The sequence below is a fragment of the Macaca fascicularis genome, chromosome 15, assembly GCF_037993035.2.
Source record: "Macaca fascicularis isolate 582-1 chromosome 15, T2T-MFA8v1.1".
Lineage (NCBI taxonomy): Eukaryota > Metazoa > Chordata > Mammalia > Primates > Cercopithecidae > Macaca > Macaca fascicularis.
Window position 1 is genome coordinate 18,770,553 of NC_088389.1, and position 24,491 is coordinate 18,795,043.

At 43.2% G+C, this 24,491-nt stretch overlaps 1 protein-coding gene across 37 annotated transcripts in view; it reads right to left on the reverse strand.

Moving 5' to 3' along the window:
- GAPVD1 (GTPase activating protein and VPS9 domains 1) overlaps positions 1–24,491 on the reverse strand; it is a 111,021-nt gene that overhangs the window by 83,653 nt on the left and 2,877 nt on the right. For 10 of the 37 annotated variants that reach the window (XM_074016567.1, XM_074016557.1, XM_015436560.3 and 7 more), the window contains exon 2: positions 18,237–18,285. The exons of 26 other annotated variants lie outside the window; for them this stretch is intronic. The gene's annotated coding sequence lies outside the window, so the exon portion shown is untranslated. Of the gene's footprint in view, positions 1–12,934; positions 13,063–18,236; positions 18,286–24,491 lie in introns of all 37 variants that reach the window. One more of the 37 variants, XM_065530064.1, reaches the window with a different exon arrangement.

The following is a 24,491-nucleotide window of genomic DNA, read 5'->3' on the forward strand; positions in this document are numbered from 1 at the left end:
CAGGATTTTGAGACCAGCCTGGGAAACATGGCGAAACCCTGTCTCTACAGAGAGCACGAAACTGATCTGAATGTGAGTGCGCATGCCTGTAGTCCCAGCTACTAAGGAGGCTGAGGTAGGAGGATCACTTGAGCAGGGAGGTCAAGGCTGCAGTAAGCCAAGACTGAGCCACTGCACTCCAGCCCGACCAACAGAATGAGACCCTGTCTCAAAAAATAAATAAAATAAAATAAGTTCAACAGCATTACCACATTTTCTATAAAAACGAAATAGATGGGCCAGGTGCAGTGGCTCACATCTGTAATCCCAGCACTTTGGGAGGCCGAGGCAGGTGGATCACCTGAGATCAGGAGTTTGAGACCAGCCTGGCTGACATGGCAAAACCCCATCTCTAACTAAAAATAGAAAAATCAGCCAGGTGTGGTGGCAGGTGCCTGTAATCCCAGCTATTCGGGAGGCTGAGGCAAGAGAATCACTTGAACCCGGAGGGCAGGAGAATCACCTGAACCCGAGATCAGACCACTGCACTCCAGCTTGGGTGACAGAGAGAGACTCCACCTCAAAAGAAAAGAAATAGATTATGCCTATGCATATTAGTCAGATTTTGAGAAGTTCAAGTTTTTCAACTCATGTTATTAACACTTATCACTGAGAGCACAGTAAGGAGATTTTAGTGGCAAGAGTGAAGCACACTAGATTTCTATATCCTTCTATAATGGTATAGAAGAGTGGCCAGCAGAATATGATTTTCAGGCCAAATTTAGCCTGCTGCCTGTTTGTATAAATAAAAGTTGTATTGGAACAAAGCCATACTCATTTGTTTATATATTATCTATGGCTGCTTTCATGGCACAATGGCAGAGCTGAATAGTTGCCAGAGTCCTCCACAGTCCACGTGGCCCACAAGCCCAAAATATTTACTATCTAGCCCTTCACAGAAAAAGTCTGTCAACCCCTGATAAGCAAGCATACCCACTTTAACACAAAGCACAGAGAGCAAGCACTGCCTGACAAGGTAAAATTTATGAATTACAAAATACAGTCATGCGCCACATAAAGACATTTCAGTCAACCATGGTGAAACTCCAGTGGGCCCATGAGATTATAATGGTGAATGGTGCTTTTATACCATATTCTTACTGTACCATTTTTCTATGTTTAGATACACAAACACTTACCATTATGTTACACCTGCCTAGAGTATTCAGTACAGTAACACGCTATACAGGTTTTTAGCCCAGAAGCAAACAGGCTATGCCATATAGCTTAGGAGAGCAGAGAGCTATGCCACCTAAGTTTGTGTAAACACACTCTATAACGTTGGCACAATGGCACTGCGTAATGACACATTTCTCAGAATGTATCCCTCTCATTAACGACCCATGACTACACATTAAAACTTCCAAGGAGGCCAGAGGTGTGGTGTCTCAAGCCTGTCAGTCAGTGCTTTGGGAGGCCGAGGAGGGAGGATCACTTGAGGCCAGGAGTTCAACAACAGCCTGGGCAACATAATGAGACCCTGTCTCTTTAAAAAAAAAAAAAAAAAAAAAGTTGCCAGGCATGGTGGCTCACACCTGTAATCCCAGCAATTTGGGAAGCTGAGAGGGACGGATCATGAGGTCAGGAGTTCGAGACCACCCTGGCCAACATGGTAAAACTCCATCTCTACTAAAAATACAAAAAATTAGCTGGGCATGGTGGTGTGCACCACCAGCTACTCAGGAGGCCAAGGCAGGAGAATTGTTTGAACCTGGGAGGTGGAAGTTCCAGTGACGTGAGATCGTACCACTGCACTTCGGCCTGGGTGTCAAGAGTGACCCTCTATCTCAAAAAAAAAAAAAAGTTCTGGCCGGGCCCAGTGGCTCACGCCTGTAATTCCAGCACTTTGGGAGGCCAAGGCAGGTGGATCACTTGAGGTCAGGAGTTCAAGACCAGCCTGGCCAACATAGCAAAACCCCATCTCTACTAAAAATACAAAAAAAATTAGCCAGGCGTGGTGGAGCGCACCTGTAGCTCTGGCTACTTGGGAAGCCTGAGGCAGGAGAATCACTTGAACTCAGGAGGCAGAGGCTGCAGTGAGCCGAGATCATGCCACTGCCCTCCAGCCTGGGTGACAGAGCGAGATTCCATATCAAAAAAAGAAAAAAAAAGTTTCAGGGAGAATATATATATTACAAATGTTAACAACTATATCTAAATGAACTCCTCTGACTAAAGAGAAGGTCTCTAAGGTAGGAAAAAAATATTTCCAACTTTTTATGGAATAAGAATCACATTTCAAGTTTTTGCTATTGAGAATTTCTAATTAATGGTATCCCAAACTAATGATATGTATCTAGCAGTTCAAAACTCAAAGTAAGGCCAGGTGTGGTGTCTCACACTTATAATCCCAACACTTTGGGAGGCCAAGGTGAGAGGACCACTTTAGCCCAGGAGTTTGGAACCAGCCCGGGCAATACAGGGAGACCTCGTCTCTATAAGTAATAATAATAAATAGCCAGGTGTGGGGATGCACGCCTGTGGTGTCAGCTATTCCAGAGGCTGAAGGTGGAGGATCACTTGAGCCAGGGAGGTCAAGGCTGCAGTGAGCCAAGACTGTGCCACTGCACTTCAGCCTGGGCAACACAGCACAACCCTGTCTAAAAAATAAAAATAATAAGCTGGGCGCAGTGGCTTACGCCTGTAATCCCAGCACTTTGGGAGGTCGAGGTTGGTGGATCATCTGAGGTCAGGAGTTCGAGACCATCCTGACCAACATGATGAAACCCAGTCTCTACTAAAAATACACAATTAGCTAGGTGTGGTGATGCATGTTGTAATCCTAGCTACTCGGAAGGCTGAGGCAGGAGAATTGCTTAAATAGGAAGCGGAGGCTGCGTTGAGCCGAGATCATGCCATTGCACTCCAGCCTGGGCAACAGAGCAAAACTCCATCTCAAAAACAAATAAATAATTAAAAATAATTAAAAAATAAAAATAATAAACTCTAACAGCTAGAATTCAAGTAAACAAATGAATCACCTCTTTATTAACCACATAATTTCAGAGATAATGTTAGAAAGTCAGTTAAAAAAAGACCTTTTCCCACTTTCTTATTTTCTATAGAGATTAGCAAAAAAATACTAAAACTGGAGTCAGAAGATCTGATGAATTTAAGACTGAACTCTGACACCTATTGGCAACGTGACTTGTGGCTAGGCACTTCACCAAAGTTTATTTCCCCATCTTCAAACCTGGGATGATGCCCTTATCTATCTCAGATGGTATACTGTACGATAACTGTAAAGTGTAAATTGCTGCACAGTGTAAAATATCATTATTCTTATCAACTAAAAGGTAGGGTAACTTTTTATCATTTCCTAGGGGCAATGAGACAGACGCCATATCCAGTACATAACAAAATTGACCAAAATGACCTTTTCATCAAAGTGGGAAATATCAAAGTCATAACTAAAGAGGGAAAACAGACTACCTGCTAACATTATGAAACCTACATGTGTAAAAGACTTACTAAAGTAAAATTAAAAGCCAACTATCAGGCCGGCAGTGGTGGCTCATGCATGTACTCCCAGCACTTTGGGACATCAAGGTGGGCAGATTGCTTGAGATCAGGAGTTCAAGACCAGCCTGACCAACATGGTGAAACCCCATTTTTACTAAAACTTAAAAATAAAATTAAAACTTTTTATTTATGTATTTTTTTATTTTATTTTTGAGATGGAGTCTCGCTCTGTCCCACAGGCTGTAGTGCAGTGGCGCAATCTCGGCTCACTGCAAGCTCCGCCTCCCAGGTTCAAGTGATTCTCCTGCCTCAGCCTCCTGAGTAGGATTACAGGCATGCGCCACCATGCCCAGCTAATTTTTGTATTTTTAGTAGAGACGGGGTTTCACCATGTTGGCCAGGATGGTCTCAATCTCTTGACCTTGTGATCCGCCCACCTCGGCCTTCCAAACTGTTGGGATTACAGGCGTGAGCCACTAAAATTAAAATTTAAAAAAAGTTAGCCAGGTGTGGTGGCAGGTGCCTGTAATCCCAGCTACTTGGGAGGCTGGGGCAGGAGAATCGCTTGAATGAGGGAGGAGGCAGAGGTTGCAGTAAGCCGAGATCTCACCACTGTACTCTAGACTGGGTGACAGAGTGAGACTCCATCCAAAAAAAAAAAAAAGCCAATTATCTTTAATCTAAGAGCATTATGAGTAAGAGTGTGCTTCATCCACACACATACATGAATGTATCTAATTCAAGACAATCTAATTAAAAATTACACAATAACATCTAAATGTAACAAAAGTATGCTGAACGGGATCCTGAACAGGAAAAGGACACTAAGTAAAAACTGAGGAAATTGGAATAAAGTATGAACCTTATTTAATAATAATGTATCAATATTAGTTCACGATATTGCAACAAATTGTCATAATTGAAACAAATGTACCATGCTAATATAAGATGCTAATAACGGGAAGACATGATCTTGATGCTATCTCTGTACCATCATCTCAGTTTTTCTATGAAGCTAAAACTGTTCTAAAAAATAAACTCTAGGTTGGGCACAGTGGCTCCCACCTGTGATCCGAGCACTTTGGGAGGCTGAGGCAAGACGACTGCTTGAGGCCAGGAGTTCATAACCAGCCTGAACAATATAGCAAGACTGTCTCCACAAAAATAATAAAAATTTAAGTCTACCTTTTAAATTAAACAAATAATATACTTCTAAATTCAAGTATCTGATTTAGCAACTTTTTTCAGTAAGAAAAATTATACAAACTTGAGAGCAGCATTTGAACACTGTAATTATCACAATCTCTAACCACCATCGCTTAGAAAAGGGAACAGCTCCCATATGATGTTCCAGAACCCATTAACATCTGTTAACACATTATGGTGTTTATCACACTAAAAGTATTTTTTCTTTCAGTTCACTGTGATCACAAATGAAATACAGAAACTTCGTGAAACAAAATTTCCATAGCTATATTACATTTTGCACTAACTTCTGATCAACTAAAGCAAAGGAAACACATTTTCTAGCCAGAATGGTTTAAGAAAAGCTACTTTCTATATTGACTTCCACCTAATAGCAAATCTTTTTTTAGGCTATTAGAAGTAGTAACAGTTGAGCTTGAAGAGTTTTAATTGATCAGCAGTAAAGAATAAGGGTGCTTAGGAAACAAAAACAATAACTACCACACATTTCAGGCTTGCCAGGTGCTAGGCACCAACTACGGGCTTTTCATGGCTGGTCTCGTTTATTCTTCTCATTTGTTCTTTTTTTTTTTTTTTTTTTTTTTTTTTGAGATGGAGTCTCGCTGTGTCTCCCAGGCTGCTGGAGTGCAGTGGCGCGATCTCGGCTCACTGCAAGCTCCGCCTCCTGGGTTCACGCCATTCTCCTGCCTCAGCCTCCCAAGTAGCTGAGACTACAGGCGCCCGCCACCACGCCCGGCTAGTTTTTTTTTTTGTATTTTTAGTAGAGACGGGGTTTCACCATGTTAGCCAGGATAGTCTCGATCTCCTGACCTCGTGGTCCACCCGCCTCGGCCTCCCAAAGTGCTGGGATTACAGGCTTGAGCCACCGCGCTCGGCCTCTTTTTTTTTTTTTTTTTTTTGAGATGGACTTTTGCTCTTGTTGCCCAAGCTGGAGTGCAATGGCGCCATCTCGGCTCACCACAATCTCCGCCTCCTGGGTTCAAGTGATTCTCCTGCCTTAGCCTCCCAAGTAGCTGGGATTACAGGCATGCACCACCACGCCCAACTGATTTTGTATTTTTAGTAGAGATGGGGTTTCTCCATGTTGGTCAGGCTGATCTTGAACTCCTGACCTCAGGTGATCCGCCCGCCTCGGCCTCCCAAACTGCTGGGATTACAGATGTGAGCCACCGTGCCCGGCTCTTCTCATTTATTCTATATAACATTCCTGAAATAGTTGTAGTAACTATGTTTTGGCCAGTGCAATGGCTCATGCCTGTAATCCCAGCACTTTATGAGGCCAAGGTGAATGGATCACCTGAGGTTGGGAGTTCAAGACCAGCCTGACACCATGGCAAAACCCCGTCTCTACTAAAAATACAAAAACGAGCCAGGCGTGGTGGCACATGCCTGTAAACCCAACTACTCAGGAGGCTGAGGCAGAAGAATCGCTTGAACCCGGGAAGCACAGGTTGCAGTGAGCCATGATCTCGCCATTGTACTCCAGCCTGAATGTCGCAGCAAGAATGTGTCTCAAAAAAAAAGGCATTGAATAAATAATAGTTCAAATAGTAAGCACATTTGGGAAAAATCATGTTACCTGAGGATTACGTTATGTGAAAGATTTTTACATACTGATGCCTACACTTTGGCAGAACTGTTTTTTTATTGTGCACATACTTTTCCTCATAATTTTTTTTTAATTAAATTTAATTTTTTTTTTCGAGATGAAGTCTCACTCTGTCACCTAGGCTGGAGTGCAATGGCATGATCTCAGCTTACTGCAACCTCCACCTCCTGGGTTCAAGTGATTCTCCTGTCTCAGCCTCCATAGTAGCTGGGATTACAGGCTAGTGCCACCACACCCAGCTAAGTCGTTTGTATTTTCAATGGAGACGAGGTTTCACCATTTGGCCAGGCTGGTCTCGAACTCCTGACCTCAAGTGATCTACCCACCTCAGCCTCCCAAGGTGCTGGGATTGCAGGCATGAGCCATTGCGCCTGACCTTCCTCATAGTATTTATGTAATAGTCACATTAATGTAATAGGGCAAAAGAGGACACGACTGTCTTTTTTTTTTTTTTTTTTTTTTTTTTTTTTTTTTTTTGATGAGTCTTGCTCTGTTGCCCAGACTGGAGTACAGTGGTGTGCTCTCAGCTCACTGCAGCCTCTGCCTCCCAGGTTCCAGTGATTCCCCTGCTGCGGCTTCTCAGCTAGCTGGGATTACAGGTGCACACCACCACACTTGGCTAATTTTTGTATTTTTAGCAGAGATGGGCTTCCACCATATTGGCCAGGCTGGTCTCGAACTCCTGACCTCAGGTAATCCACCTGCCTTGGCCTCCCAAAGTGCTAGGATTACAGGCATGAGCCACTGCGCCCAGCCATGACTGCCACTTTTTAAATAACCTGATATAATGTTATCTCTTGCATTTTATCAATGTGAGCTTTTTTTTTTTTTTGGTTTTTTTTCCCAGACAGCATCTTGCTCTGTCACCCAGGCTGGAGTACAATGGCATGATAATGGCTCACTGTAGCCTTGATGTCCCAAGTTCAAGCAATCTTCCCACTTCAGCCTCCCAAGCAGCTGGGACTACAAACACGCACCACCACACCCAGCTAATTTTTGTATTTTGTGTAGAGATGAGGTTTCACCATGCTGCCCAGACTCGTCTCGAACTTCTGAGCTCAAGCAATCTGCCTGCCTCAGCCTCCCAAAGTGCTGGGATTACAGGCATGAGCCACCTTGCCTGGCCTAATGTGAACACTTTATTTATTGACTGATTGATTTTGAGATGGAGTCTCGCTCTTTTGCCCAGGTTGGAGTGCAGTAGCATGATCTTGGCTCACTGCAACCTCTGCCTCCCAGGTTCAAGTGACTCTCCTGCCTCAGCCTCCCAACTACCTGGGATCACTGGCACCTGCCACCACATCCGGCTAATTTTTGTATTTTTCGTAAAGACAGGGTTTCACCATGTTGGCCAGGCTGGTCTCAAACTCCTGGCCTCAGGTGATCTGCCCAACTAGGCCTCCCAAAGTGCTGGGATTACAGCCATAAGCCACCACACCTGGCCTAATGTGAGCATTTTAATTATCCACCACTTTTCAGTGACTTAACCAATCCATACAATAGATGAGTGTCTCTTGCAAATATTTTTTACAAATATCATGTTGAATCACGACAATTTGTTTACATTTACTTCTCCTTACAGGACTTACCCCCTTCAGTGCAAGAGCAGTTTCTTGCTCATTTTACGTTTTGTGAAATTACATGATCTAAAAATTGTCAGGCATTAATAATATACTAAAATAATGAGTTCATTCTCGTTCCAAAAAATTGACAAGTTCAGGTACTACGGCTCACATTTATAATCCCAACACTTTGGGAGGCTGAGGCAGGAGGATCACTTGAGCACTGCAGTTCGAGACCAGCCTGGGCAACATAGCGAGACTCTGTCTCTATAAAGAAATTTAAAAATTAGCCAGGTGTGGCATGCACCTGGAGTCCCAGATACTTGGGAGGCTGAGGTAGGAGGATTGCTTGAGCCTGGGAGGTCAAAGCTGCAGTGAGCTGCACTCCAGCCTGGGAGACAAAGCAAGACCCTATCTCAAAACAAAAGAACAGACAAGCACAGTATGCTTCATTTAACACACTTCCTTCACTCATTCATTCAACAAATGTTAATTATTAAATACAACCTATGTGCTAAGCACTGATGAACAAGATAGGCAAGGTCTGATCTTGACGGGGGGCACATTACCTTAGGGATAATGAAGGATACACAATATATTAGGGACACATGACTTTCCAGTGACAATTTATACTAGTTTTCACAAACTACACTGCTATACATTCTCTGTTTAGAGCCCTCTGTCTACTCCTTTCATTGGCCAGTTAAATCACACTTAGGTATCAGGGTACAGCTCAAACCAAGTACAGTCCCTTGACTCAGATATTTCCTCATTTGGGTTCATCTCTCCCGCAGCATTTTATATTGTTTGCAACAAAATGCTGTTTTTACAACAAAACTCCAAATTCCCTGAAGTAGGGACATTGTCATCCCAGTATCCCCACTACTTAGCACAGTGACTGGCATTTAGCAGGTGCTGAATGAATGTTCGAATTTATAATTACTTTTAAAAATGACCGGCTGATAAAGAGCAATGCTCCAATTAGGAATCAGTCAAGCTGCTACTTAGTTCCAAAATTACTAGAAAACATTATTAGAAAACTGTAATTAAGGCTGGGCATGGTAGCTCACAGCTGTAATCACAGCACTTTGGGAGGCCGAAGCGGGAGGATCACCTGAGGCCAGGAATTCAAAAGACCAGCCTGGGCAACATAGGGAGACTCCGTATTTATGAAGGAAAATTTCAAAAATTAGCAAGATGTGGTGGCATGCACCTGTAGTCCTAGGTACTCAGGAGGCTGACATGAGAACACTGCTTGAGCCCAGGAGTTTGAGGCTGCTGTGAGCTGTAATGGCCCCACCACTCTTCATCCCAGGCAAGAGCGAGGCCCTGTCTCAAAACAAAACAAAAAAGCCTGCAACTAAATTTAGTTGAAAATATCTTCTCACATTTCAATGAACATATCTGAAGTTTGTGTGTTTTGAGACAGGGTCTCACTCTGTTCTCCAGGCTGGAGTGCAACGGTGCGCTCTCGGCTCACTGCAACCTCCGCCTCCTGGGCTCAAGCAATTCTCCTGCCTCAGCATCCTGAGTAGCTGGGACTACAGGCATACATCATCATGCCCAGCTAATTTTTGTATTTTTTGTAGAGATGGGGTTTCGCTATGTTGCTCAGGCTGGTCTCAAACTCGTGAGCTCAAATGATCGCCTGCCTTGGCCTCCCAAAGAGCTGGGATTACAAGTGTGACATTTTTACTAACGACTGGAAAGATATTTCTTTGAAACTGGGCAGTAAATATTAATGAGAAAAAATGTGAAACAAGTGCTACTTTACTATCTTTAGTCAGTATATTTGGTTTTTTGTTTGTTTTGTTTTGTTTTGAACTATGGCCTACAAAATAGTTGGTATATTTGAAGCAAGAGTGAAACACTGTAGAAAAAAGAATGGACTTACTACCAACTAACCCTGCCTGACACAAGTACAAGGAATTGAAAGGCAAATTACTTTGAAAATACAGGCAGGCCGGGCGCGGTGGCTCAAGCCTGTAATCCCAGCACTTTGGGAGGCCGAAACGGGTGGATCACGAGGTCAGGAGATCGAGACCATCCTGGCTAACACGGTGAAACCCCGTCTCTACTAAAAAAAATACAAAAAACTAGCCAGGCGAGGTGGCGGGAGCCTGTAGTCCCAGCTACTCGGGAGGCTGAGGCAGGAGAATGGCGTGAACCCGGGAGGCGGAGCTTGCAGTGAGCTGAGATCCGGCCACTGCACTCCAGCCTGGGCGACACAGCGAGACTCTGTCTCAAAAAAAAAAAGGAAAGAAAGAAAATACAAGTAATATAATGCCAGATAGTACTCACAGTTCAACAAAATAGACTTCTTGTGATGACACCAGAATTCCGGAAGATGTCAAAAGTAAACAAATGAAATTCAAACAGATTATTGATTTTTCCCTCAATATACTAATTTTCCAGAGCTAAAGAAGACAGAATAACTACAAAAATAATTAAATTCATTCATAATAAATGGTTTGTGGGTTAAGCTCAGATTTTATTATACAACTCAACTGAGACAATATCAATACATGTGAATAGCTAATATGCACTATTTAGGGAATACTAATGTTTCATCACTATTCCAATTCAAAAACCTTGACTTTTTATATAACTTGAAAACATTACTAATGAAATTGGCAATGTTAAACAAGATTAAGTTTGTCTTTTTATTTTTTCTTTTGAGACAGGGTCTCACTCTGTCCCCCAGGCTAGAGTGCAGTGGCTAGATCACAGCTTACTACAACCTCAATCTCCTCGGGCTCAGGTGATCCTCCTACCTACTCAGCCTCCCTCCGAGTAGCTGGGACTACAGGCATGCGCCACCGTGCCCAACTAACTTTGGTATTTTTTGTAGAAACAGGGTTTTGCCATGTTGGCCAAGCTGGCCTCAAACTCCTGGGCTCAAGCAATCCACCCACCTCGGTCTCTCAAAGTGCTGGGACTACAAGCATGACTCACCATACCTGGCAACAAGATTAAGTTTGAAAGGCATTAAGTTAAATAAGTAATGGCACACTCAAACCATGTAGAAAGATGTCCATCAAAAAAATAAACAATTTAGGCTGGGCTTGATGGCTCACGCCTGTAATCCCAGCACTTTGGGAGGCCGAGGCGGGCAGATCACCTGAGGTCAGGAGTTCAAGACCAGCCTGGCCAACATAGTGAAACCCTGTCTCTACTAAAAATACAAAAATTAGGCTGCAAGTGGTGACTCACGCCTGTAATCCCAGCACTTTGGGAGGCTAAGACGGGCAGATCACGAGGTCGGGGGTTCAAGACCAGCCTGGCCAATATGGTGAAACCCTGTCTCTACTAAAAATACAAAAATTAGCTGGACATGGTGGTGTGCACCTGTAGTCCCAGCTACTCAGGAGGCTGAAGTAAAAGAATCACCTGAATCCAGGAGGCAGAGGTTGCGGTGAGCCGAGATTCTGCCACTGGACTCCAGCCTGGGCAACAGACCCAGACTCCATCTCCAAAACAAAAAAATTAGCCGGGCATGGTGGCAGGCACCTGTAATCCAAGGTACTTGGGAGGCTGAGGCAGAAGAATCACTTGAAGCCAGGAGGCAAAGGTTGCAGTGAGCTGAGATTACACCATTGCATTCTAGCCTGGGTGACAAGATGTCTCAAAAAGAATTTTTTAATTGAAAAATTGAAAAAAATTAAAACAACAACAACAAAGAAAGATGTCCATCAGACATCATTAAGTGAAAAGAGCAAACTGCAGAACAATATGCATGGTAAGATCCCAGAGGCAGTCTAGGAGTTAAACCCTGGAGCAAGAGTACCTGGGCTCAAGTCTCAGGTTTGCCATTCCCTGGCTGTAGCAATCTTTGTCTAGTTACTTTACTTCTCTATGACTCAGTTTCTTCATCTGCAAATACATATACCAGAACCTACTTTATAGGGTATGTTCACAGGGTTTTGAAAGTTAAATGAATTAAAATGAATAAAGCAGCCAGGTGCAGTGGCTCACACCTATAATCCCAGCACTTTGGGAGGCCAAGGTGGGTGGATTACCTTAGGATGGGAGTTCGAGACCAGCCTGACCAACATAGAGAAACCTGTCTCTACTAAAAACACAAAATTAGCCAGGCATGGTGGTGCCTGCCTGTAATCCCAGCTACTCAGGAGGCTGAGGCAGAAGAATCACTTGAACCCAGGAGGCACAGGTTGCGGTGAGCCAAGATTGCACCATTGTACTCCAGTCTGGGCAACGAGAGCGAAACTCCATCTCAAAAAAAAAAAAAAAAAAAAAATGTATAAAGCACTTAACAATTATATATAATGTTAACTATAATTTGGGGGAAAATAATTCAAATCAAATAGTAAGTGCATGCATATGTGAGAAAGAAAACCCTTCATTTTTTTCCCATTGTTTTTAGGTTTTTTTAAAAAACAAAGAACAGGTCAGGGATGGTGGCTCATATCTGTAATTCCAACACTTTGGGAGGCTGAGACAGGCATATCACTTTAGGTCAGGAGTTCAAGACCAGGCTCGCCAACATGGTGAAACCCCGTCTCTACTAAAAATACAAAAATTAGCCGAACATGGTGGCATGCGCCTGTAACCACAGCTACTTGGAAGGCTGAGGCAGGAGAATCGCTTGAACCCAGGAGGCAGAGGTTGTAGTGAGCCGAGACTGTGCCACTGCACTCCAGCCTGGGCAAGTGCAGGCTCCTGAGCTCAAGTGACGGAGCGCTACTCTGTCTCAAAATAATAATAATAATAATAATAAATAAATAAAAATAAATATTTATTACTTTAGTAATTTAAAAAAAAAAAAGGAGCTCTCAGCCTTAGTGCCATTTCCTTGGAAACCTCTGCACCATGAGAGTCAAGTGGAGGAAGAAGCGAATGCACAAAAGAAAGATGAGGCAGAGGTCCAAGTAAACCGCTAGCTTGTTGCACCGTGGAGGCCACAGGAGCAGAAACATGGAATGCCAGACGCTGGGGATGCTGGTACAAGTTGTGGGACTGCATGCTACTGTCTAGAGCTTACCTCAATGGATCTAGAACTTCATCACCCTCTGATCACCGATCACCTGAAACCCACCTTGCTCATAACCAAAACTGCCCATGTTGGTCCTCTGCCCTGGACCTGTGACATTCTGGACTATTTCTGTGTTTACTTGTAGCCAAGTATAACACCCATACAATAAATCACGTCTTCTGCAGTCTTAGCTGAAGAATTTAAAAAAAAAAAAAAAAAAGAAAAGAAAAACAATAAAAATTTGACACCAAGCTCTTCCCTGCTGAAGATCTACTAGTGCAATTACTGAAACACACAAGACAAATTCTGTAAAAATGAGAAAATTTTCAAATGCCACAAAAAGGGCATAGTACTTAACTTCAAAAGAAGACATAGTTCAACAATAACAAGCTACACACTAACAAGCAGAACTGCAATGGCATTAAAAGTATACCCCATTACTTCCCAGAGGAAATAAATAACATAGAAGTATCCAACCAATCTAGAAATAAGTACCTATCTGGAACTTTCACAATTAGATACACCTCCATTAATTGTATGAGTGTGAAATTAAATACCACCAAATCTAATTTAACAATCTCTAATGACAACTCAGTAAGATATATATAAATCTGGAGATCAAGATAAACCAAGTAACTAAAACAATCTAAAATCCTTAGAACACTGTAAACTTATGAGAGGAAGTTTTCACAACCCCCAGGCTTTGAGGAAGCTTTGGTCCCCTGGATGAACTTAGCTGTTTCCATAAATACAGTGGGTATACAAAACAACTGAATGAAGGAGCAGAAAGAGAACTTTGAGCCTCAGCTGCATTTTTGCTGAGCTGTAATACTGGTAAAGCCTGTTTCAAGATTCAAGAGTCCACCCTCAAAATTAAAGAAAGCATGTAAACAGAGGGCTGTCATGTACATTTCATCACATTTACCAGAATGATGTTTCATAAAAATTACACATATTCATTATCAAACTTCAAACAGCATTACTATCATTACTGTGGTTCTACCCAAAAGAAACCTCCTAGTCACCATTATCCAGTTTGTTAAAATAGCTTTTCAAAAAGAAATCAATCATTAAGATGTCTCTATACAATTACGGAATTCATAATTTCAAATAATGTGCATAATGCCTAAGAAAAAGAGAACGAATCCAATAAAAGTCAGCTATTACCATTACCATTATCATGGTAATATTTTCAAATTAAGGAACAGAAACTTATTCATAGAGAGGCCTTAATAATAAGTTACTTTGTCAGAATCCAAGTTGGCCTATCACAACCTGGAATAGTTAGATATTAAAAGGACTTTGTTTTAGAGGAGTCAAAGTTAGATTCCTTGGGTTCCAAAGGAGTTAGTAAAGATGAAATAATTTCTGCATAAAGAATTAATACTCAAGCCTGTAATCCCTGCACTTTGGGAGGCCAAGACGGGCGGATCACGAGGTCAGGAGATCGAGACCATCCTGGCTAACATGGTGAAACCCTGTCTCTGCTAAAAAATACAAAAAACTAGCCAGGCGCGGTGGTGGGCACCTGTAGTCCCGGCTACTCAGGAGGCTGAGGCAGGAGAATGGCGTAAACCCGGGAGGTGGAGCTTGCAGTGAGCTGAGATCTGGCCACTGCACTCCAGCCTGGGCGACAGAGAGAGACTCTCAAAAAAAAGAAAAAAAAAAAAAAAAAGAATTAATATATTTTTGACCGGGCGCGGTGGCTCACGCTTGTAATCCCAGCACTTTGGGAGGCCGAGGCAGGTGGGCCACGAGGTCAGGTGTTCAAGAGCAGCCTGGCCAAGATGGTGAAACCCCTTCTCTACTAAAAATACAGAAATTAGCCAGGCATGGTGGCAGGCACCTGTAATCCCAGCTACTCGGGTGGTTGAGGCAGGAGAATCGCTTGAACCCAGGCAGCAGAGATTGAAGTGAGCCAAGATCACGCCACTGCACTTCAGCCTAGGAGACAGAGTGAAACACCATCTCAAAAAAGAATTAATGTAGTTTTTGCAAAGTTTTTCTGGTACAGAAATCTGTATTTTTAAACATTTGGCAATTCAGCCTTAAGTGTTAATAACTTTTGGACCTAATGCATTTTTGTAAAGTAGTCAAGATAATGGAAGTAAGTAAATATAAATAACACAAGTAAAACAAAGGGATAGATTAGAATTCCGCATTAGAAAGTGAAAGGAGGGCCAGGTGTGGTGGCTCACGCCCGTAATTCCAGCACTGAGGCAGGTGGATCGCTTGAGGTCGGGAGTTCAAGACTAGCCTGGCTAACACGGTGAAATAACGTCTCTACTAAAAATACAAAAATTAGCCAGGTGTGGTGGTGGGTGCCTGTAGTCTCAGCTACTCAGGAGGCTGAGGCAGGAGAATTGCTTGAACCTGGGAGGCAGAGGTTGCAGTGAGTCGAGATCGCGTTACTGCACTGCAGCCTGGGCAACAGAGCAAGAGTCCGTCTCAAAAAATAAAAAATAAAAAAATAAGTTAATCTACGTCCGAAAAATGTAAGTATTTCGTCAAAATTAAGATTGTCTGGCAGGATAATACTACACTCTGATCCTAGGAGAAAGGAAAAAGGCTAATATGCCTTGACTAATTTTTTTGTCTTTTTTCCGACAGAAGAACCATGTGGGTTTAATCTTTCCAAAGATTCACAGAAAATAAATGACACATAAATTGGTAAGGAAAAAAAAAAAGAACTAAACACGTTTGACAACATGCCTTCTACTAGTCTCCAGCGTGGGTGTACCGGCATTATAAGGGAGCAAGACCAAGCAAGCACCTTTTCGGACAGACATCTTAGATTAACAAGCAGACGCAGTATCTGTTTATACACTTACAAGAGTATGTTTAAAGCCTGTATTTTTTAAATGGCTTACAAAAAAAGGTATATAAAAACATAATTTTGGCCATACACACGGAGTATTAGAACTAAATTTATACTTTTATACTTTTCTTTCAGACACAAGCACTTACCAGGTATCTGCTTCATCTTCAAACTCAAAAAAAAAAAAAAAAAAATTATAGAAACCCCTATGAAGTCTATTAAGTCCTTCACTCAACCATTTTTTTTTTTTTTTTGAGATGGAGTTTCACACTTGTTGCCCAGGCTGGAGTGCAATGGCGTGATCTCAGCTCATGGCAACCTCAGCCTCCCAGGTTCAAGTGATTCTCCTGCCTCAGCCTCCCGAGTAACTGGGATTACAGGCATGCACCACTACGCCTGGCTAATTTTGTACTTTTACTAGAGACGGGGTTTCTCCACATTGGTCAGGCTGGTCTCAAACTCCCAACTTCAGGTGATCCACGTGCCTCGGCCTCCCAAAGTGCTGGGATTACAGGTGCGAGCCACTGCGCCCAGCCTCAACCATTCATTTATATGTATATTAAATATTAGAAACTGAAGTATCAAGATATTCACCACTTCCTCTGACCACTATATTACCAAGTTTTAAACTGGGTTTCAGCTTTGAAACAAAAAATAACCACCTTTCTGAAATGCTTTTACAAAATCATAATACATATTGAAACATATCCAGAAAAATTAGAAAATATAGGTAAGCATAAAGAAGGAAAGATTTTTTTGTTTTTGCTTTTTTGAGACGGACTCTCGTTCTGTCACCCAGGCTGGAGTGCAGGGGCAAAATCTTGGCTCACTGCAAACTCTGCCTCCCAGGTTCAAGCAATTCTCCTGCCTCAGCCTCCCAAGTAGCTAGGACTACAGGTGTGTGCCACCATGCCCAGCTAATTTTTGTAATTTTAGTAAAGACAGGGTTTCTCCATGTTGGCCAGGCTGGACTCAAACTCCTGACCTCAAGGGATCCACCCGCCTCGGCCTCCCAAAGTGCTAGGATTATAGGTATGAGCCACTGTGCCTCGCCAGCAGTAAAGTTTAACTGACTATAATCTTAGTTACCAGAAATCAAACAGCTAGGTGCCTAAAACTTATTCTAAAATGTGTATACAGTACAAAATTTTTGGTTCTAGTTCCTTTACAAATTAAAACATCTGGCTAGGCATGGTGGCTTGAGCCTAGTCCAGCACTTCCGGAGGCTGAGGCAGGCAGATCACTTGAGATCAGGAGTTTGAGACAGCCTGGCCAACATGGTGAAACCCTGTCTCTACTAAAAATACAAAACACGGCCGGGCGCGGTGGCTCAAGCCTGTAATCCCAGCACTTTGGGAGGCCGAGGCGGGCGGATCACAAGGTCAGGAGATCGAGACCATCCTGGCTAACACGGTGAAACCCCGTCTCTACTAAAAATGCAAAAAATCAGCCGGGCGAGGCGGTGGGCGCCTGTAGTCCCAGCTACTCGGGAGGCTGAGGCAGGAGAATGGCGTGAACCCGGGAGGCAGAGCTTGCAGTGAGCCGAGATCGCGCCACTGCACTCCAGCCTGGGCGACTAAGCGAGACTCTGTCTCAAAAAAATAAAATAAAATAAAATAAAATAAAAATAAAAATACAAAACACTAGCCAGATGTGATGGTGGGCGCCTGTAATCCCAGCTACCAGGGAGGCTGAGGGAAGAGAATCACTTGAACCTGGAAGGCAGAGGTTGCAGTAAGCAGAGATGATGCCACTGTACTTCAGCCTGGGCAACACAGCAAGACTCTGTCTCAAAAAAAAAAAAAAAAGCCGGGCACGGTGGCTCATGCCTGTAATCCCAGCACTGCAGGAGGCTGAGGCAGGCGGATCACTAGAGGTCAGAAGTTCAAGACCAGCCTAGCCAACATAGTGAAACCTTGTCTCTATTAAAAATACAAAAACTTAGCAGGGCATGGTGGCACCTATAATCCCAGCTACTTGGGAGGCTGAGGCTCAGTGAGCTGAGATGGCGTCACTGCACTCCAGCCTGGGCGACACAGCGAGACTCCAACTCAAAAAAAAAAAAAACTAAAATATCTTGAAAAGGATTACTTAAGGAGTTAAAGTTGAAAATAATATGCAAACACAAGTTTAGGCAGTTCAAGTGTAAAACATACATAACTGAAAATTAACTCCAGAGAAGGAGATGTGTATGACAAAAAAACAGCCTCCAAAAACTTGAAGGAAAAAAAAATACTCAACTAAACATTTGAAAATTATTTTTTCAAGTACTAGTCTGTCCAAAGCAAATAAGGAGGACTCAGCTGGGCAAAGCAGCACACTCCTATATTCCCAGCTACTCAGGAGGCTGAAGCAGAAGGATCACCCTGTTCAGGCCAGGCGTTTGAGGCTGCAGTAAACTATGATGGCACCACTGCACTCTGACAACAGAGTGAGAATATGTCTAAAAAAAAAAAAATGATTCCACTTACATAAAAATTAAAAATCTGTAGCTGTATGCAAACTTAAAAAAATTATTTAAAAAATTATTTTTAAATTGTACTTTACCTTTGAGATTCCTAGAATGTATAACCAACTCTCTCCAGTACACTTACCCCTAAAGAAAAAAAAAAAGAAAAAGGAAAAAATAATAAACTGAATGTGTTACCACTGGAATGTACATACTTTCGCTATTAAACTATCTACAAACATCATGAGTGGCTGGGCACAGTGGCTCATGCCTGTAATCCCAGTAGTTTGGGAGGCCGAGGCAGATGAATTACCTGAACTCAGGAGTTCGAGACCAGTGTGGGCAACATGGCAAAACCCTACCTCTACAAAAAATACAAAACTTGTATTTAAAATTCGTCTGGTCAAACAAAAATAAAATACAAAACACAAAAATTAGCCAAGCACGGTGTCATGTGCCTGTGGTCCCAGCTACTGGGAAGGCTGAGGCAGGGGAATCTCTTGAGTCAGGGAGATGGAAGCTGCAGTGAGCTGTGATCACGCCACTGCACTCCAGCCTGCATGACAGACCAAGACCTTGTCTCTAAAACAAAAACAAAAATCAGTATTAGGGGTAATTATTCTAAATAAACTAATTAAACTGAAGCATACATTTACAGAGCAGCAAGTTTTATATTGTTAGTTGCACCAACAAAAGATCAGTACATATTGTCACAATTTCCAGAATGCCATGATCAGGTAGTATCACCTTGTTAGGTAATAAGAACTATGTGCCATCACTGGAGAGCAGCTCACAAACCCTCAGTGGAGCCAGCTTGGTAAAGTGAGACGTGACAACGCTGTGACGGTGGCTAAGAAAGCACCAGGAGAATAAAGTTCTTGGGGTTTTTTGTTTTTTTTTTTTTCTTTTTTGGAGACTGAGTTTTGCTCTTGTTGCCCAGGCTGGAGTGCAGTGGCGTTGATCTCGGCTCACTGCAACCCTAGGTTCAAGCGATTCTCCTGCCTCAGCCTCCTGAGCAGCTGGGATTACACGCGTGAGCCACCAAGCCCAGCTAATTTTTTGTTTTGTGTTTTTTTTTTTTTTTTTTTTTGAGACGGAGTCTTGCTCTGTCGCCCAGGCTGGAGTGCAGTGGCTTGAGGTCAGCTCACTGCAAGCTCCGCCTCCTGGGTTAATTTTTATTTTTTGAGATGGAGTTTCGCTCTGGTTGCCCAGGCTGGAGTACAATGGCACAATCTCAACTCATCGCAGTTTCCACCTGCTGTGTTCAAGCGATTCTCCTGCCTCAACCTCCCGAGTTGCTGGGATTACAGGCGCCTGCCACCACGCCCAGCTAATTTTTTGTATTTTTAGTAGAGACGGGGTTTCACAGTGTTAGCCAGGATGGTCTCGAACTCCTGACCTCGTGATCTGCCCGCCTCGGCCTCCCAAAGTGCAGGGATCACAGGTGTGAGCCACTGCGCCTGGCCGAATAAAGTTTATTTTAAAGTCTAGCAGCTAGGCATAGTGGCTCACACCTGTAATCCCGAAGCTTTGGGAGGCCAAGCTGGGAGGACTGCTTGAGCCCAGGAGTTTGAGACCAGCCTGGGGAACATAGGGAGATCCTGTCTCCCCAGTAATAAAAAAAAAAAAAAATTTTTTTTTAATTGGCTGGGTGTGGTAGCTCACCCCTCTAATCCCAGCACTTTGGGAGGCCAAGGTGGGCAGTTCACCTGAGGTCAGGAGTTCAAGACCAGCCTGATCAACATGGTGAAACCCCATCTCTACTAAAAATACAAAATTAGCTGGGCATGGTGGCACATGCCTGTAATCCCAGCAACTCGGGAGGCTGAGGCAGGAGAATCGCTTGAACACAGCAGGTGGAAACTGCGATGAGTTGAGATTGTGCCATTGTACTCCAGCCTGGGCAACCAGAGCGAAACTCCATCTCAAAAAATAAAAATTACAACAATTAATTAACCGGGTGTGGTGGCACATCCCAACCTACTCAGGAGGCTGAAGTGGGAGGATCGCTTGAGCCCAGGATGTCAAGGCTGCAATGATCCCTGATAGTGCAACTGAACTCCAGCCTAGACAACAGAGCAAGACTTGTCTCAAAATTCAAATTCCTGGGCTCAAGTAATCTGTCCATCTCGGATTCTCAAAGTAAAATGTGCATCTTCTATGTGTAAAGTAAACATGGCAAAATGTTAACCGCAAATCTAGGTGAAGAATAGATGAATGTTTGCTGAACAACTCTTCTGTAGGCTTACAATTTTTCAAAGAGTTGCAAAAATAATATTTAAAAGTTATGGATTACAAAAAAACAAAACCTGCTGGGTTCAGTGGCTCATGCCTGTAACCCCAACCCTTTGGGAGGCCAAGGCAGGCGGATCACTTTAGGTCAGGAGTTCAAGACCAGGCTTGCCAACATGGTGAAACCCCATCTCTACTAAAAATACAAAAAACTAGGCAGGTGTGGTGGCACGTGCCCGTAGTACCAGCTACTCAGGAGGCTGAGGCAGGAGTATCTCTTGAACCCAGGAGGGGGAAGTTGCAGTGACTTGAGATGGCGCCACTGCACTCCAGCCTGGACCACAGAGCAAGACTCTATCTCAAAAAAAAAAACAAAAAGAAAAAAAACAAAACAGCAGAAAATAGAGAAAGATACAAATAATAATTTAGCACGTATATTCTGCCTCCCAGAATTAACTGTTAATTGTCACAGTTGTGTCTAGCCTCAAAAAAAGAAAATTATAGCTATCCGGCTGGGCGCGGTGGCTCACGCCTGTAATCCCAGCACTTTGAGAGGCCGAGGCGGGTGGCTCACGAGGTCAGGAGATCAAGACCATCCTGGCCAACATGGTGAAACCCCGTCTCTACTAAAAAATACAAGAAATTAGCCGGGCGCGGTGGCTCACGCCTGTAATCCCAGCACTTTGGGAGGCCGAGACGGGCGGATCACGAGGTCAGGAGATCGAGACCATCCTGGCTAACACGGTGAAACCCCGTCTCTACTAAAAAATACAAAAAACTAGCCGGGCGAGGTGGCGGGCGCCTATAGTCCCAGCTACTCGGGAGGCTGAGGCAGGAGAATGGCGTGAACCCGGGAGGCGGAGCTTGCAGTGAGCTGAGATCCGGCCACCGCACTCCAGCCTGGGTGACAGAGCGAGACTCCGTCTCAAAAAAAAAAAAAAAAAAAAGATCGCGCCACTGCACTCCAGCCTGGGCGACAGAGTGAGACTCCGTCTAAAAAAAAAATTGTAGATATCATCCCCTTTGCCACTACCTCCCATTCGTATTCCCTTATAGACATGAAATTATAGAGTATGCTTATTTTCAACTTTGACAGTATTTGCTGCAAATACTGTCTCCAAAAGCAGCTGTAAGAGTTTACGCTCAACCAACAGTTTTTCCTCCTCCCAACAGTAACTGGTAGCAGTTTCTTTTTTTTTAATTTTTTATAAATATTTTCTTTTTTAATAAAGATGGGGGGTCTCACTTTGTTGCCCAGGCTGTTCTTGAACTCCCCAGTTCCTGGTCTCAAGTGGCCCTCAACCTCCAAAAGTGCTAAAATTACAGGCAGGAGCTACCACGCCTGGCCAGTAGTTTCCAAAATTACCATTTTTGCCACATCTTCACCAATATTTGATATTGTCAGACATGAAATTTTTTTTTTTTTTGAGGTGGAGTCTCACTCTGTTGCCCAGGCTGGAGTACAGTGGTGCGATCTCAGCTCACCGCAACCTCAGCCTCCCAGGTTCAAGGGATTCTCCTGCCTTAGCCTCCCAAGTAGCTGGGATTACAGACATATGCCACCACGCTCGGCTAATTTTTATATTTTTAGTAGACACGGGGTTTCACCATGTTGGCCGGGTTGGTCTCAAACTCTTGACCTCAGGTGATCCGCCCACCTCGGCCTCCCAAAGTGCTGGGATTACAGGTGTGAGACACTGCACCCAGCCCAGACATGAAATTTTTTTTTATAAATCTGATGTGAAAAACATATTTTCACTTATTTTGGCTTTCACTTCCTTGATTACTAATCAGTTACACTGATTGTAATTCAGTGCTAATTCTAGCACCAATATCGCTTTCTAGAGCTCCTTTGCTTTCATTTTGACAGAAGCAAATTTGTGGCCCTCAACATACTGAATAAGAGAGCAATTAAGAAACAATGCAGCTGGACACAGTGGCTCATGCCTGTAATCCCAGCACTTTGGGGGGCCCAGGCGGGCAGATCACGAGGTCAGGAGTTCAAGATCAGCCTGGCCAATATGATGAAATCCCGTCTCTACTAAAAAATACAAAAATTAGCCGGCCGTCATGGCACCTGCCTGTAGTCCCAGCCCAGGAGGGAGACTGAGGCAGGAGAATCGCTGGAACCCGGGAGGCAGAGGTTTCAGTGAGCCGAGATCATGCCACTGCACTCCAGCCTGGGAGACAAAGTGAGACTCCCTCTCAAAAAAAAAAAGAAAACAAAAAGAAACAATGCCAGGCGTGATGGTGCCTACCTATAGTCCTAGCTACTTGGTAAGGCTGAGGCAGGACGATCACTTGAGTCCAGGAGTTCAAGTCCAGCCTAAGCAATGCAGCAAGACCTTGTTTCAAAAAAAAAAAAAAAAAAGGAAGGAAGAAAGAAGGAAGAAGAATGAGGAGAAATAAAACAATCTAGGATCACACAGTAAAAGGTAAAAGAACCTAAGCAAAACAAGAACTTCACCTACAGATTCTCCCTTTTATTACATCATACAAAGTGAAGAATAATCAAACCTACGTGGCAGCATGTACCAAGAATGATTAGTCCCCAAATGAAACCAAACGCTCACAAACGCACAACATAGTGCTGGGAAATAATTTTCTGTATTTAAAAAAATGTTAGATGGCCAGGCATGGTGGCTCACTCCTGTAATCCCAGCACTTTGGGGGGCTGAGGCAGGTGGATCACTTGAGGTCAGGAAGTTCAAAGCCAGCCTGACCAACATGGTGAAACCTGCTTCCTACTAAAAATGCAAAAATTAGCCAGGTATGGTGGCAGGCACCTGTAGTCCCAGCTACCGGGGAGGCTGAGGCAGGAGAATCACTTGAACCCAGGAGGCAGAGGTTGCAGTAAGCTGAGATCGTGCCACTGCACTCCAGCCTGGGTGACAGAGCAAGACTCCATCTCAAAAAAAAAAAAAAAGTAAGATGAAAAACATAAGATGAAATTCAACCCAGTATGTATAATACGATTTGCAAGATTTTAAATGGATGTGCTTTATTCTTAGAAATAAAATACTTAGCTTCTATAAACTCATCCATTCATTTATTTAATCAGCAAGTATTTACTTAGCACCTATTGTGTGCCATCCACTATTCTGGAACAGCAGTGAAGACAAAGTCTCTATTGTCATGAAGCTAACATTCAAGGAAGAAAAGAAAAAGATTAAAATACTCTATAAATATACGTACAAGCGACATAATAAGAGATAGCAGCACGCTATAAAGAAAATAAAGGGGAAGAGGACAAAGAATGACAAAGAGAGTGATGTAAGGACGCAGAAAGTGACAGGGAAGATCTCTTCAAGGCAGTGACTTGCAATATGGTGTGTTCAACTCAACATAAACTGTTCCAGTACCAATTATCTGCTTCATAAAAAGTTTTATCCACCTTTTCATACTCCCCCTTCATTTTATCCAGAAAAAGGGTACTGTAGTGGTTTTCTATTATTGCTATTATTTTAGAGGGGAAAAAAAATCTCCTACAAGATGTTGACAGGTTGTTTACAAACAGGTAAAAATTTCAAGCCACACACAGTCTGAAGAAAATGTTAAGAGAGATTTGTCAGTGAGAAGGCAAATGCCAAAATGAAGCAAATAAGAATTTGAAAACGAATTTCAAGAAAATGACTTACCAACTTTTCAACTCTATAGTATGTTTACTTTCTATCACATATGAAAAGAAAGTTAATAGCAAGAGTAAAATGGCTTTGGGGTTTTTTGTTTTTGTTTTTCGTTTTTTTTTTTCTTTTTGAGGCAGAGTCTTACTCTGTCTTCCAGTGGCACGACGTCGGCTCACTGCAACCTCTGCCACCCAGGTTCAAGCGATTCTCCCGCCTCAGCCTCCCAACTAGCTAGGATTACAGGCACCCATCAAGGCACCTGGCTAATTTTTGTAGTTTTAGTAGAGATGGGGTTTCACCATCTTGGCCAGGTTGGTTTTGAACTCCTGACTTCGTGATCCACCCACCTTGGCCTCCCAAAGTGCTGGGATGATTACAGGCATGAGCCACCACGCCCACACTTTTTTTTTTTTTTTTTGATATGGAGTTTTGCTCTTGTAGCCCAGGCCGGGGTGCAATGGCACAATCTCGGCTCACTGCAACATCCGCCACCTG